This window comes from Sus scrofa, chromosome 10 (genome assembly GCF_054392235.1).
Source record: "Sus scrofa isolate SSC_HxYL_T2T_F1_AM1 chromosome 10, Sscrofa_HxYL_maternal_Yorkshire_Landrace_v2.0, whole genome shotgun sequence".
Taxonomy (NCBI): domain Eukaryota; kingdom Metazoa; phylum Chordata; class Mammalia; order Artiodactyla; family Suidae; genus Sus; species Sus scrofa.
In genome coordinates, this window is record NC_139392.1 from 33,742,349 (window position 1) to 33,757,097 (window position 14,749).

At 63.4% G+C, this 14,749-nt stretch overlaps 1 protein-coding gene across 21 annotated transcripts in view; it reads right to left on the reverse strand.

The window, feature by feature from the left end:
• Window positions 1-13,107, reverse strand: part of LOC102162336 (uncharacterized) — a 91,338-nt gene extending 78,231 nt beyond the window's left edge. For 2 of the 21 annotated variants that reach the window (XR_014818298.1, XM_084980876.1), the window contains exon 1: window positions 10,573-10,696. The gene's annotated coding sequence lies outside the window, so the exon portion shown is untranslated. Of the gene's footprint in view, window positions 1-948; window positions 1,100-2,151; window positions 2,299-3,354; window positions 3,473-4,557; window positions 4,682-6,963; window positions 7,069-8,166; window positions 8,308-9,369; window positions 9,456-10,572; window positions 10,697-11,775; window positions 11,923-12,978 lie in introns of those variants that run through there. The other 19 variants (XR_014818301.1, XR_014818292.1, XR_014818293.1 and 16 more) reach the window with 19 other exon arrangements.
• Between the last annotated feature and the right edge of the window lie 1,642 nt (window positions 13,108-14,749).

Here is a 14,749-nt window from a genome sequence, read left to right on the forward strand (position 1 = left end):
TCCAACCTATCCACCCCTCTACCCCCTTCTCAAACAAACAATCAAACTCACACACACACACACACACAGCAAGCCAAAAACCAAAACCAAAACATCCTCACTTGAACCTGTCTGCTGGAACTCCACTGACAGCCTTACCTCAGTCCCCCCCTGCTCGCCCTGGCCCTCAGCACTCCCTTCAGCTCTCCCTTCCCCTCTGTTCAGGCACTACCCACAAGCCCCTCCCAGCTGCCCTGGCCCATTCCCACACGAACCCCTCTGGGCTCCTTTCCTGACATCCTTCCGCTCCCATTCGCTAAGGGGTCCTCATCCTCCGCCTTCTTCCCCCTTCACAACAACCAAACAAAAGCCAAAAACCCACAACAAAAACCACCACCGCCACCCACCACCACCACCACCGCAGCAGCCACCAAAACCTACCTTGAACCTATCCCCTAGAATGCCCCTCACAACCGCACCGCAGGGCCCCAGGCTCTCCGTGTCCCTCTCCATTCCCTCCCGCCTCCCTTCCCCTGCACCCACGCAACCCCCACGCACGCTCTGGGGGCAAGGGGTGCCCGCCCGCCTCCACGCTCCCCGCACCCGCACAGGCCCAACCCTTCCTAGGACCTCTCCTAGACCTCGCCTCCACTTTTCCAAGGGATCCCATCCACCCTCTTCCTGCCTCTCAAAACGAACCCTAACTTCAACCTCTCAGCTGGGGCTCCGCTGCCATCCTCACCTCCGGCCCCCACGCTCGCGGTGGCCCTCCACAGTCCCTGCGCGCTCCCTTCCCCTGCACGCACCCAACCCCCACGCCTGCGCCGCCCCCAAGCCGCTCCCCGCCCCCCTCGTCCCGCCCCAAACACGCACCTTTCCCCCAAACACTTCCTGGGACCTTCCATCCCCCTTTTCCCAAGCATCCTAGGCACCCTCTTCCCTTCTCACAAAGATAAAACACAAACCTACCTTGGACCTGCCCGCTGCAGCCCTGCTCACATCCTCAGCTCCTTCACCCACGCTCGCTCGCCGCGGTGGCCCTCAGCAGTCGCTCCGGGGACTCCCTTCCCCGGCACGCACGCAACCCCCACGCACGCCACGGCACGCACGCAACCCCCACGCACGCGCTCTGCACAACCGGGTCCCCGCCCCCCTCGCCCCGCCCTGCCCCCACCCACCTACACCCCCCCCTTCCTGGGAACTTTCCCCATCACTTCAAAGGCATCCAACCTATCCACCCCTCTACCCCCTTCTCAAACAAACAATCAAACTCACACACACACACACACACAGCAAGCCAAAAACCAAAACCAAAACATCCTCACTTGAACCTGTCTGCTGGAACTCCACTGACAGCCTTACCTCAGTCCCCCCCTGCTCGCCCTGGCCCTCAGCACTCCCTTCAGCTCTCCCTTCCCCTCTGTTCAGGCACTACCCTCAAGCCCCTCCCAGCTGCCCTGGCCCATTCCCACAGGAACCCCTCTGGGCTCCTTTCCTGACATCCTTCTGCTCCCATTTGCTAAGGGGTCCTCATCCTCCGCCCTCTTCCCCCTTCACAACAACCAAACAAAAACCAAAAACCCACAACAAAAACCACCACCGCCACCCACCACCACCACCACCACAGCCGCCACAAACACCTACCTTGAACCTATCCCCTAGAATGCCCCTCACAACCTCCCCGCAGGGCCCCAGGCTCTCCGTGTCCCTCTCCACTCCCTCCGGCCTCCCTTCCCCTGCACCCACGCAACCCCCACGCACGCTCTGGGGGCAAGGGGTGCCCGCCCGCCTCCACGCTCCCCGCACCCGCACAGGCCCAACCCTTCCTAGGACCTCTCCTAGACCTCGCCTCCACTTTTCCAAGGGATCCCATCCACCCTCTTCCTGCCTCTCAAAACGAACCCTAACTTCAACCTCTCAGCTGGGGCTCCGCTGCCATCCTCACCTCCGGCCCCCACGCTCGCGGTGGCCCTCCACAGTCCCTGCGCGCTCCCTTCCCCTGCACGCACCCAACCCCCACGCCTGCGCCGCCCCCAAGCCGCTCCCCGCCCCCCTCGTCCCGCCCCAAACACGCACCTTTCCCCCAAACACTTCCTGGGACCTTCCATCCCCCTTTTCCCAAGCATCCTAGGCACCCTCTTCCCTTCTCACAAAGATAAAACACAAACCTACCTTGGACCTGCCCGCTGCAGCCCTGCTCACATCCTCAGCTCCTTCACCCACGCTCGCTCGCCGCGGTGGCCCTCAGCAGTCGCTCCGGGGACTCCCTTCCCCGGCACGCACGCAACCCCCACGCACGCCACGGCACGCACGCAACCCCCACGCACGCGCTCTGCACAACCGGGTCCCCGCCCCCCTCGCCCCGCCCTGCCCCCACCCACCTACACCCCCCCCTTCCTGGGAACTTTCCCCATCACTTCAAAGGCATCCAACCTATCCACCCCTCTACCCCCTTCTCAAACAAACAATCAAACTCACACACACACACACACACAGCAAGCCAAAAACCAAAACCAAAACATCCTCACTTGAACCTGTCTGCTGGAACTCCACTGACAGCCTTACCTCAGTCCCCCCCTGCTCGCCCTGGCCCTCAGCACTCCCTTCAGCTCTCCCTTCCCCTCTGTTCAGGCACTACCCTCAAGCCCCTCCCAGCTGCCCTGGCCCATTCCCACAGGAACCCCTCTGGGCTCCTTTCCTGACATCCTTCTGCTCCCATTTGCTAAGGGGTCCTCATCCTCCGCCCTCTTCCCCCTTCACAACAACCAAACAAAAACCAAAAACCCACAACAAAAACCACCACCGCCACCCACCACCACCACCACCACAGCCGCCACAAACACCTACCTTGAACCTATCCCCTAGAATGCCCCTCACAACCTCCCCGCAGGGCCCCAGGCTCTCCGTGTCCCTCTCCACTCCCTCCGGCCTCCCTTCCCCTGCACCCACGCAACCCCCACGCACGCTCTGGGGGCAAGGGGTGCCCGCCCGCCTCCACGCTCCCCGCACCCGCACAGGCCCAACCCTTCCTAGGACCTCTCCTAGACCTCGCCTCCACTTTTCCAAGGGATCCCATCCACCCTCTTCCTGCCTCTCAAAACGAACCCTAACTTCAACCTCTCAGCTGGGGCTCCGCTGCCATCCTCACCTCCGGCCCCCACGCTCGCGGTGGCCCTCCACAGTCCCTGCGCGCTCCCTTCCCCTGCACGCACCCAACCCCCACGCCTGCGCCGCCCCCAAGCCGCTCCCCGCCCCCCTCGTCCCGCCCCAAACACGCACCTTTCCCCCAAACACTTCCTGGGACCTTCCATCCCCCTTTTCCCAAGCATCCTAGGCACCCTCTTCCCTTCTCACAAAGATAAAACACAAACCTACCTTGGACCTGCCCGCTGCAGCCCTGCTCACATCCTCAGCTCCTTCACCCACGCTCGCTCGCCGCGGTGGCCCTCAGCAGTCGCTCCGGGGACTCCCTTCCCCGGCACGCACGCAACCCCCACGCACGCCACGGCACGCACGCAACCCCCACGCACGCGCTCTGCACAACCGGGTCCCCGCCCCCCTCGCCCCGCCCTGCCCCCACCCACCTACACCCCCCCCTTCCTGGGAACTTTCCCCATCACTTCAAAGGCATCCAACCTATCCACCCCTCTACCCCCTTCTCAAACAAACAATCAAACTCACACACACACACACACACAGCAAGCCAAAAACCAAAACCAAAACATCCTCACTTGAACCTGTCTGCTGGAACTCCGCTGACAGCCTTACCTCAGTCCCCCCCTGCTCGCCCTGGCCCTCAGCACTCCCTTCAGCTCTCCCTTCCCCTCTGTTCAGGCACTACCCACAAGCCCCTCCCAGCTGCCCTGGCCCATTCCCACACGAACCCCTCTGGGCTCCTTTCCTGACATCCTTCCGCTCCCATTCGCTAAGGGGTCCTCATCCTCCGCCCTCTTCCCCCTTCACAACAACCAAACAAAAACCAAAAACCCACAACAAAAACCACCACCGCCACCCACCACCACCACCACCACAGCCGCCACAAACACCTACCTTGAACCTATCCCCTAGAATGCCCCTCACAACCTCCCCGCAGGGCCCCAGGCTCTCCGTGTCCCTCTCCACTCCCTCCGGCCTCCCTTCCCCTGCACCCACGCAACCCCCACGCACGCTCTGGGGGCAAGGGGTGCCCGCCCGCCTCCACGCTCCCCGCACCCGCACAGGCCCAACCCTTCCTAGGACCTCTCCTAGACCTCGCCTCCACTTTTCCAAGGGATCCCATCCACCCTCTTCCTGCCTCTCAAAAGGAACCCTAACTTCAACCTCTCAGCTGGGGCTCCGCTGCCATCCTCACCTCCGGCCCCCACGCTCGCGGTGGCCCTCCACAGTCCCTGCGCGCTCCCTTCCCCTGCACGCACCCAACCCCCACGCCTGCGCCGCCCCCAAGCCGCTCCCCGCCCCCCTCGTCCCGCCCCAAACACGCACCTTTCCCCCAAACACTTCCTGGGACCTTCCATCCCCCTTTTCCCAAGCATCCTAGGCACCCTCTTCCCTTCTCACAAAGATAAAACACAAACCTACCTTGGACCTGCCCGCTGCAGCCCTGCTCACATCCTCAGCTCCTTCACCCACGCTCGCTCGCCGCGGTGGCCCTCAGCAGTCGCTCCGGGGACTCCCTTCCCCGGCACGCACGCAACCCCCACGCACGCCACGGCACGCACGCAACCCCCACGCAGGCGCTCTGCACAACCGGGTCCCCGCCCCCCTCGCCCCGCCCTGCCCCCACCCACCTACACCCCCCCCTTCCTGGGAACTTTCCCCATCACTTCAAAGGCATCCAACCTATCCACCCCTCTACCCCCTTCTCAAACAAACAATCAAACTCACACACACACACACACACAGCAAGCCAAAAACCAAAACCAAAACATCCTCACTTGAACCTGTGTGCTGGAACTCCGCTGACAGCCTTACCTCAGTCCCCCCCTGCTCGCCCTGGCCCTCAGCACTCCCTTCAGCTCTCCCTTCCCCTCTGTTCAGGCACTACCCACAAGCCCCTCCCAGCTGCCCTGGCCCATTCCCACACGAACCCCTCTGGGCTCCTTTCCTGACATCCTTCTGCTCCCATTCGCTAAGGGGTCCTCATCCTCCGCCCTCTTCCCCCTTCACAACAACCAAACAAAAGCCAAAAACCCACAACAAAAACCACCACCGCCACCCACCACCACCACCACCGCAGCAGCCACCAAAACCTACCTTGAACCTATCCCCTAGAATGCCCCTCACAACCGCACCGCAGGGCCCCAGGCTCTCCGTGTCCCTCTCCATTCCCTCCCGCCTCCCTTCCCCTGCACCCACGCAACCCCCACGCACGCTCTGGGGGCAAGGGGTGCCCGCCCGCCTCCACGCTCCCCGCACCCGCACAGGCCCAACCCTTCCTAGGACCTCTCCTAGACCTCGCCTCCACTTTTCCAAGGGATCCCATCCACCCTCTTCCTGCCTCTCAAAACGAACCCTAACTTCAACCTCTCAGCTGGGGCTCCGCTGCCATCCTCACCTCCGGCCCCCACGCTCGCGGTGGCCCTCCACAGTCCCTGCGCGCTCCCTTCCCCTGCACGCACCCAACCCCCACGCCTGCGCCGCCCCCAAGCCGCTCCCCGCCCCCCTCGTCCCGCCCCAAACACGCACCTTTCCCCCAAACACTTCCTGGGACCTTCCATCCCCCTTTTCCCAAGCATCCTAGGCACCCTCTTCCCTTCTCACAAAGATAAAACACAAACCTACCTTGGACCTGCCCGCTGCAGCCCTGCTCACATCCTCAGCTCCTTCACCCACGCTCGCTCGCCGCGGTGGCCCTCAGCAGTCGCTCCGGGGACTCCCTTCCCCGGCACGCACGCAACCCCCACGCACGCCACGGCACGCACGCAACCCCCACGCAGGCGCTCTGCACAACCGGGTCCCCGCCCCCCTCGCCCCGCCCTGCCCCCACCCACCTACACCCCCCCCTTCCTGGGAACTTTCCCCATCACTTCAAAGGCATCCAACCTATCCACCCCTCTACCCCCTTCTCAAACAAACAATCAAACTCACACACACACACACACACAGCAAGCCAAAAACCAAAACCAAAACATCCTCACTTGAACCTGTCTGCTGGAACTCCGCTGACAGCCTTACCTCAGTCCCCCCCTGCTCGCCCTGGCCCTCAGCACTCCCTTCAGCTCTCCCTTCCCCTCTGTTCAGGCACTACCCACAAGCCCCTCCCAGCTGCCCTGGCCCATTCCCACACGAACCCCTCTGGGCTCCTTTCCTGACATCCTTCCGCTCCCATTCGCTAAGGGGTCCTCATCCTCCGCCCTCTTCCCCCTTCACAACAACCAAACAAAAGCCAAAAACCCACAACAAAAACCACCACCGCCACCCACCACCACCACCACCGCAGCAGCCACCAAAACCTACCTTGAACCTATCCCCTAGAATGCCCCTCACAACCGCACCGCAGGGCCCCAGGCTCTCCGTGTCCCTCTCCATTCCCTCCCGCCTCCCTTCCCCTGCACCCACGCAACCCCCACGCACGCTCTGGGGGCAAGGGGTGCCCGCCCGCCTCCACGCTCCCCGCACCCGCACAGGCCCAACCCTTCCTAGGACCTCTCCTAGACCTCGCCTCCACTTTTCCAAGGAATCCCATCCACCCTCTTCCTGCCTCTCAAAACGAACCCTAACTTCAACCTCTCAGCTGGGGCTCCGCTGCCATCCTCACCTCCGGCCCCCACGCTCGCGGTGGCCCTCCACAGTCCCTGCGCGCTCCCTTCCCCTGCACGCACCCAACCCCCACGCCTGCGCCGCCCCCAAGCCGCTCCCCGCCCCCCTCGTCCCGCCCCAAACACGCACCTTTCCCCCAAACACTTCCTGGGACCTTCCATCCCCCTTTTCCCAAGCATCCTAGGCACCCTCTTCCCTTCTCACAAAGATAAAACACAAACCTACCTTGGACCTGCCCGCTGCAGCCCTGCTCACATCCTCAGCTCCTTCACCCACGCTCGCTCGCCGCGGTGGCCCTCAGCAGTCGCTCCGGGGACTCCCTTCCCCGGCACGCACGCAACCCCCACGCACGCCACGGCACGCACGCAACCCCCACGCAGGCGCTCTGCACAACCGGGTCCCCGCCCCCCTCGCCCCGCCCTGCCCCCACCCACCTACACCCCCCCCTTCCTGGGAACTTTCCCCATCACTTCAAAGGCATCCAACCTATCCACCCCTCTACCCCCTTCTCAAACAAACAATCAAACTCACACACACACACACACACAGCAAGCCAAAAACCAAAACCAAAACATCCTCACTTGAACCTGTGTGCTGGAACTCCGCTGACAGCCTTACCTCAGTCCCCCCCTGCTCGCCCTGGCCCTCAGCACTCCCTTCAGCTCTCCCTTCCCCTCTGTTCAGGCACTACCCACAAGCCCCTCCCAGCTGCCCTGGCCCATTCCCACACGAACCCCTCTGGGCTCCTTTCCTGACATCCTTCTGCTCCCATTCGCTAAGGGGTCCTCATCCTCCGCCCTCTTCCCCCTTCACAACAACCAAACAAAAGCCAAAAACCCACAACAAAAACCACCACCGCCACCCACCACCACCACCACCGCAGCAGCCACCAAAACCTACCTTGAACCTATCCCCTAGAATGCCCCTCACAACCGCACCGCAGGGCCCCAGGCTCTCCGTGTCCCTCTCCATTCCCTCCCGCCTCCCTTCCCCTGCACCCACGCAACCCCCACGCACGCTCTGGGGGCAAGGGGTGCCCGCCCGCCTCCACGCTCCCCGCACCCGCACAGGCCCAACCCTTCCTAGGACCTCTCCTAGACCTCGCCTCCACTTTTCCAAGGGATCCCATCCACCCTCTTCCTGCCTCTCAAAACGAACCCTAACTTCAACCTCTCAGCTGGGGCTCCGCTGCCATCCTCACCTCCGGCCCCCACGCTCGCGGTGGCCCTCCACAGTCCCTGCGCGCTCCCTTCCCCTGCACGCACCCAACCCCCACGCCTGCGCCGCCCCCAAGCCGCTCCCCGCCCCCCTCGTCCCGCCCCAAACACGCACCTTTCCCCCAAACACTTCCTGGGACCTTCCATCCCCCTTTTCCCAAGCATCCTAGGCACCCTCTTCCCTTCTCACAAAGATAAAACACAAACCTACCTTGGACCTGCCCGCTGCAGCCCTGCTCACATCCTCAGCTCCTTCACCCACGCTCGCTCGCCGCGGTGGCCCTCAGCAGTCGCTCCGGGGACTCCCTTCCCCGGCACGCACGCAACCCCCACGCACGCCACGGCACGCACGCAACCCCCACGCAGGCGCTCTGCACAACCGGGTCCCCGCCCCCCTCGCCCCGCCCTGCCCCCACCCACCTACACCCCCCCCTTCCTGGGAACTTTCCCCATCACTTCAAAGGCATCCAACCTATCCACCCCTCTACCCCCTTCTCAAACAAACAATCAAACTCACACACACACACACACACAGCAAGCCAAAAACCAAAACCAAAACATCCTCACTTGAACCTGTCTGCTGGAACTCCGCTGACAGCCTTACCTCAGTCCCCCCCTGCTCGCCCTGGCCCTCAGCACTCCCTTCAGCTCTCCCTTCCCCTCTGTTCAGGCACTACCCACAAGCCCCTCCCAGCTGCCCTGGCCCATTCCCACACGAACCCCTCTGGGCTCCTTTCCTGACATCCTTCCGCTCCCATTCGCTAAGGGGTCCTCATCCTCCGCCCTCTTCCCCCTTCACAACAACCAAACAAAAGCCAAAAACCCACAACAAAAACCACCACCGCCACCCACCACCACCACCACCGCAGCAGCCACCAAAACCTACCTTGAACCTATCCCCTAGAATGCCCCTCACAACCGCACCGCAGGGCCCCAGGCTCTCCGTGTCCCTCTCCATTCCCTCCCGCCTCCCTTCCCCTGCACCCACGCAACCCCCACGCACGCTCTGGGGGCAAGGGGTGCCCGCCCGCCTCCACGCTCCCCGCACCCGCACAGGCCCAACCCTTCCTAGGACCTCTCCTAGACCTCGCCTCCACTTTTCCAAGGAATCCCATCCACCCTCTTCCTGCCTCTCAAAACGAACCCTAACTTCAACCTCTCAGCTGGGGCTCCGCTGCCATCCTCACCTCCGGCCCCCACGCTCGCGGTGGCCCTCCACAGTCCCTGCGCGCTCCCTTCCCCTGCACGCACCCAACCCCCACGCCTGCGCCGCCCCCAAGCCGCTCCCCGCCCCCCTCGTCCCGCCCCAAACACGCACCTTTCCCCCAAACACTTCCTGGGACCTTCCATCCCCCTTTTCCCAAGCATCCTAGGCACCCTCTTCCCTTCTCACAAAGATAAAACACAAACCTACCTTGGACCTGCCCGCTGCAGCCCTGCTCACATCCTCAGCTCCTTCACCCACGCTCGCTCGCCGCGGTGGCCCTCAGCAGTCGCTCCGGGGACTCCCTTCCCCGGCACGCACGCAACCCCCACGCACGCCACGGCACGCACGCAACCCCCACGCAGGCGCTCTGCACAACCGGGTCCCCGCCCCCCTCGCCCCGCCCTGCCCCCACCCACCTACACCCCCCCCTTCCTGGGAACTTTCCCCATCACTTCAAAGGCATCCAACCTATCCACCCCTCTACCCCCTTCTCAAACAAACAATCAAACTCACACACACACACACACACAGCAAGCCAAAAACCAAAACCAAAACATCCTCACTTGAACCTGTCTGCTGGAACTCCGCTGACAGCCTTACCTCAGTCCCCCCCTGCTCGCCCTGGCCCTCAGCACTCCCTTCAGCTCTCCCTTCCCCTCTGTTCAGGCACTACCCTCAAGCCCCTCCCAGCTGCCCTGGCCCATTCCCACAGGAACCCCTCTGGGCTCCTTTCCTGACATCCTTCTGCTCCCATTTGCTAAGGGGTCCTCATCCTCCGCCCTCTTCCCCCTTCACAACAACCAAACAAAAACCAAAAACCCACAACAAAAACCACCACCGCCACCCACCACCACCACCACCACCGCCGCCACAAACACCTACCTTGAACCTATCCCCTAGAATGCCCCTCACAACCTCCCCGCAGGGCCCCAGGCTCTCCGTGTCCCTCTCCACTCCCTCCGGCCTCCCTTCCCCTGCACCCACGCAACCCCCACGCACGCTCTGGGGGCAAGGGGTGCCCGCCCGCCTCCACGCTCCCCGCACCCGCACAGGCCCAACCCTTCCTAGGACCTCTCCTAGACCTCGCCTCCACTTTTCCAAGGGATCCCATCCACCCTCTTCCTGCCTCTCAAAACGAACCCTAACTTCAACCTCTCAGCTGGGGCTCCGCTGCCATCCTCACCTCCGGCCCCCACGCTCGCGGTGGCCCTCCACAGTCCCTGCGCGCTCCCTTCCCCTGCACGCACCCAACCCCCACGCCTGCGCCGCCCCCAAGCCGCTCCTCGCCCCCCTCGTCCCGCCCCAAACACGCACCTTTCCCCCAAACACTTCCTGGGACCTTCCATCCCCCTTTTCCCAAGCATCCTAGGCACCCTCTTCCCTTCTCACAAAGATAAAACACAAACCTACCTTGGACCTGCCCGCTGCAGCCCTGCTCACATCCTCAGCTCCTTCACCCACGCTCGCTCGCCGCGGTGGCCCTCAGCAGTCGCTCCGGGGACTCCCTTCCCCGGCACGCACGCAACCCCCACGCACGCCACGGCACGCACGCAACCCCCACGCAGGCGCTCTGCACAACCGGGTCCCCGCCCCCCTCGCCCCGCCCTGCCCCCACCCACCTACACCCCCCCCTTCCTGGGAACTTTCCCCATCACTTCAAAGGCATCCAACCTATCCACCCCTCTACCCCCTTCTCAAACAAACAATCAAACTCACACACACACACACACACAGCAAGCCAAAAACCAAAACCAAAACATCCTCACTTGAACCTGTCTGCTGGAACTCCGCTGACAGCCTTACCTCAGTCCCCCCCTGCTCGCCCTGGCCCTCAGCACTCCCTTCAGCTCTCCCTTCCCCTCTGTTCAGGCACTACCCACAAGCCCCTCCCAGCTGCCCTGGCCCATTCCCACACGAACCCCTCTGGGCTCCTTTCCTGACATCCTTCCGCTCCCATTCGCTAAGGGGTCCTCATCCTCCGCCCTCTTCCCCCTTCACAACAACCAAACAAAAGCCAAAAACCCACAACAAAAACCACCACCGCCACCCACCACCACCACCACCGCAGCAGCCACCAAAACCTACCTTGAACCTATCCCCTAGAATGCCCCTCACAACCGCACCGCAGGGCCCCAGGCTCTCCGTGTCCCTCTCCATTCCCTCCCGCCTCCCTTCCCCTGCACCCACGCAACCCCCACGCACGCTCTGGGGGCAAGGGGTGCCCGCCCGCCTCCACGCTCCCCGCACCCGCACAGGCCCAACCCTTCCTAGGACCTCTCCTAGACCTCGCCTCCACTTTTCCAAGGGATCCCATCCACCCTCTTCCTGCCTCTCAAAACGAACCCTAACTTCAACCTCTCAGCTGGGGCTCCGCTGCCATCCTCACCTCCGGCCCCCACGCTCGCGGTGGCCCTCCACAGTCCCTGCGCGCTCCCTTCCCCTGCACGCACCCAACCCCCACGCCTGCGCCGCCCCCAAGCCGCTCCCCGCCCCCCTCGTCCCGCCCCAAACACGCACCTTTCCCCCAAACACTTCCTGGGACCTTCCATCCCCCTTTTCCCAAGCATCCTAGGCACCCTCTTCCCTTCTCACAAAGATAAAACACAAACCTACCTTGGACCTGCCCGCTGCAGCCCTGCTCACATCCTCAGCTCCTTCACCCACGCTCGCTCGCCGCGGTGGCCCTCAGCAGTCGCTCCGGGGACTCCCTTCCCCGGCACGCACGCAACCCCCACGCACGCCACGGCACGCACGCAACCCCCACGCAGGCGCTCTGCACAACCGGGTCCCCGCCCCCCTCGCCCCGCCCTGCCCCCACCCACCTACACCCCCCCCTTCCTGGGAACTTTCCCCATCACTTCAAAGGCATCCAACCTATCCACCCCTCTACCCCCTTCTCAAACAAACAATCAAACTCACACACACACACACACACAGCAAGCCAAAAACCAAAACCAAAACATCCTCACTTGAACCTGTCTGCTGGAACTCCGCTGACAGCCTTACCTCAGTCCCCCCCTGCTCGCCCTGGCCCTCAGCACTCCCTTCAGCTCTCCCTTCCCCTCTGTTCAGGCACTACCCACAAGCCCCTCCCAGCTGCCCTGGCCCATTCCCACACGAACCCCTCTGGGCTCCTTTCCTGACATCCTTCCGCTCCCATTCGCTAAGGGGTCCTCATCCTCCGCCCTCTTCCCCCTTCACAACAACCAAACAAAAGCCAAAAACCCACAACAAAAACCACCACCGCCACCCACCACCACCACCACCGCAGCAGCCACCAAAACCTACCTTGAACCTATCCCCTAGAATGCCCCTCACAACCGCACCGCAGGGCCCCAGGCTCTCCGTGTCCCTCTCCATTCCCTCCCGCCTCCCTTCCCCTGCACCCACGCAACCCCCACGCACGCTCTGGGGGCAAGGGGTGCCCGCCCGCCTCCACGCTCCCCGCACCCGCACAGGCCCAACCCTTCCTAGGACCTCTCCTAGACCTCGCCTCCACTTTTCCAAGGAATCCCATCCACCCTCTTCCTGCCTCTCAAAACGAACCCTAACTTCAACCTCTCAGCTGGGGCTCCGCTGCCATCCTCACCTCCGGCCCCCACGCTCGCGGTGGCCCTCCACAGTCCCTGCGCGCTCCCTTCCCCTGCACGCACCCAACCCCCACGCCTGCGCCGCCCCCAAGCCGCTCCCCGCCCCCCTCGTCCCGCCCCAAACACGCACCTTTCCCCCAAACACTTCCTGGGACCTTCCATCCCCCTTTTCCCAAGCATCCTAGGCACCCTCTTCCCTTCTCACAAAGATAAAACACAAACCTACCTTGGACCTGCCCGCTGCAGCCCTGCTCACATCCTCAGCTCCTTCACCCACGCTCGCTCGCCGCGGTGGCCCTCAGCAGTCGCTCCGGGGACTCCCTTCCCCGGCACGCACGCAACCCCCACGCACGCCACGGCACGCACGCAACCCCCACGCAGGCGCTCTGCACAACCGGGTCCCCGCCCCCCTCGCCCCGCCCTGCCCCCACCCACCTACACCCCCCCCTTCCTGGGAACTTTCCCCATCACTTCAAAGGCATCCAACCTATCCACCCCTCTACCCCCTTCTCAAACAAACAATCAAACTCACACACACACACACACACAGCAAGCCAAAAACCAAAACCAAAACATCCTCACTTGAACCTGTCTGCTGGAACTCCGCTGACAGCCTTACCTCAGTCCCCCCCTGCTCGCCCTGGCCCTCAGCACTCCCTTCAGCTCTCCCTTCCCCTCTGTTCAGGCACTACCCTCAAGCCCCTCCCAGCTGCCCTGGCCCATTCCCACAGGAACCCCTCTGGGCTCCTTTCCTGACATCCTTCCGCTCCCATTTGCTAAGGGGTCCTCATCCTCCGCCCTCTTCCCCCTTCACAACAACCAAACAAAAACCAAAAACCCACAACAAAAACCACCACCGCCACCCACCACCACCACCACCACCGCCGCCACAAACACCTACCTTGAACCTATCCCCTAGAATGCCCCTCACAACCTCCCCGCAGGGCCCCAGGCTCTCCGTGTCCCTCTCCACTCCCTCCGGCCTCCCTTCCCCTGCACCCACGCAACCCCCACGCACGCTCTGGGGGCAAGGGGTGCCCGCCCGCCTCCACGCTCCCCGCACCCGCACAGGCCCAACCCTTCCTAGGACCTCTCCTAGACCTCGCCTCCACTTTTCCAAGGGATCCCATCCACCCTCTTCCTGCCTCTCAAAACGAACCCTAACTTCAACCTCTCAGCTGGGGCTCCGCTGCCATCCTCACCTCCGGCCCCCACGCTCGCGGTGGCCCTCCACAGTCCCTGCGCGCTCCCTTCCCCTGCACGCACCCAACCCCCACGCCTGCGCCGCCCCCAAGCCGCTCCTCGCCCCCCTCGTCCCGCCCCAAACACGCACCTTTCCCCCAAACACTTCCTGGGACCTTCCATCCCCCTTTTCCCAAGCATCCTAGGCACCCTCTTCCCTTCTCACAAAGATAAAACACAAACCTACCTTGGACCTGCCCGCTGCAGCCCTGCTCACATCCTCAGCTCCTTCACCCACGCTCGCTCGCCGCGGTGGCCCTCAGCAGTCGCTCCGGGGACTCCCTTCCCCGGCACGCACGCAACCCCCACGCACGCCACGGCACGCACGCAACCCCCACGCAGGCGCTCTGCACAACCGGGTCCCCGCCCCCCTCGCCCCGCCCTGCCCCCACCCACCTACACCCCCCCCTTCCTGGGAACTTTCCCCATCACTTCAAAGGCATCCAACCTATCCACCCCTCTACCCCCTTCTCAAACAAACAATCAAACTCACACACACACACACACACAGCAAGCCAAAAACCAAAACCAAAACATCCTCACTTGAACCTGTCTGCTGGAACTCCGCTGACAGCCTTACCTCAGTCCCCCCCTGCTCGCCCTGGCCCTCAGCACTCCCTTCAGCTCTCCCTTCCCCTCTGTTCAGGCACTACCCACAAGCCCCTCCCAGCTGCCCTGGCCCATTCCCACACGAACCCCTCTGGGCTCCTTTCCTGACATCCTTCCGCTCCCATTCGCTAAGGGGTCCTCATCCT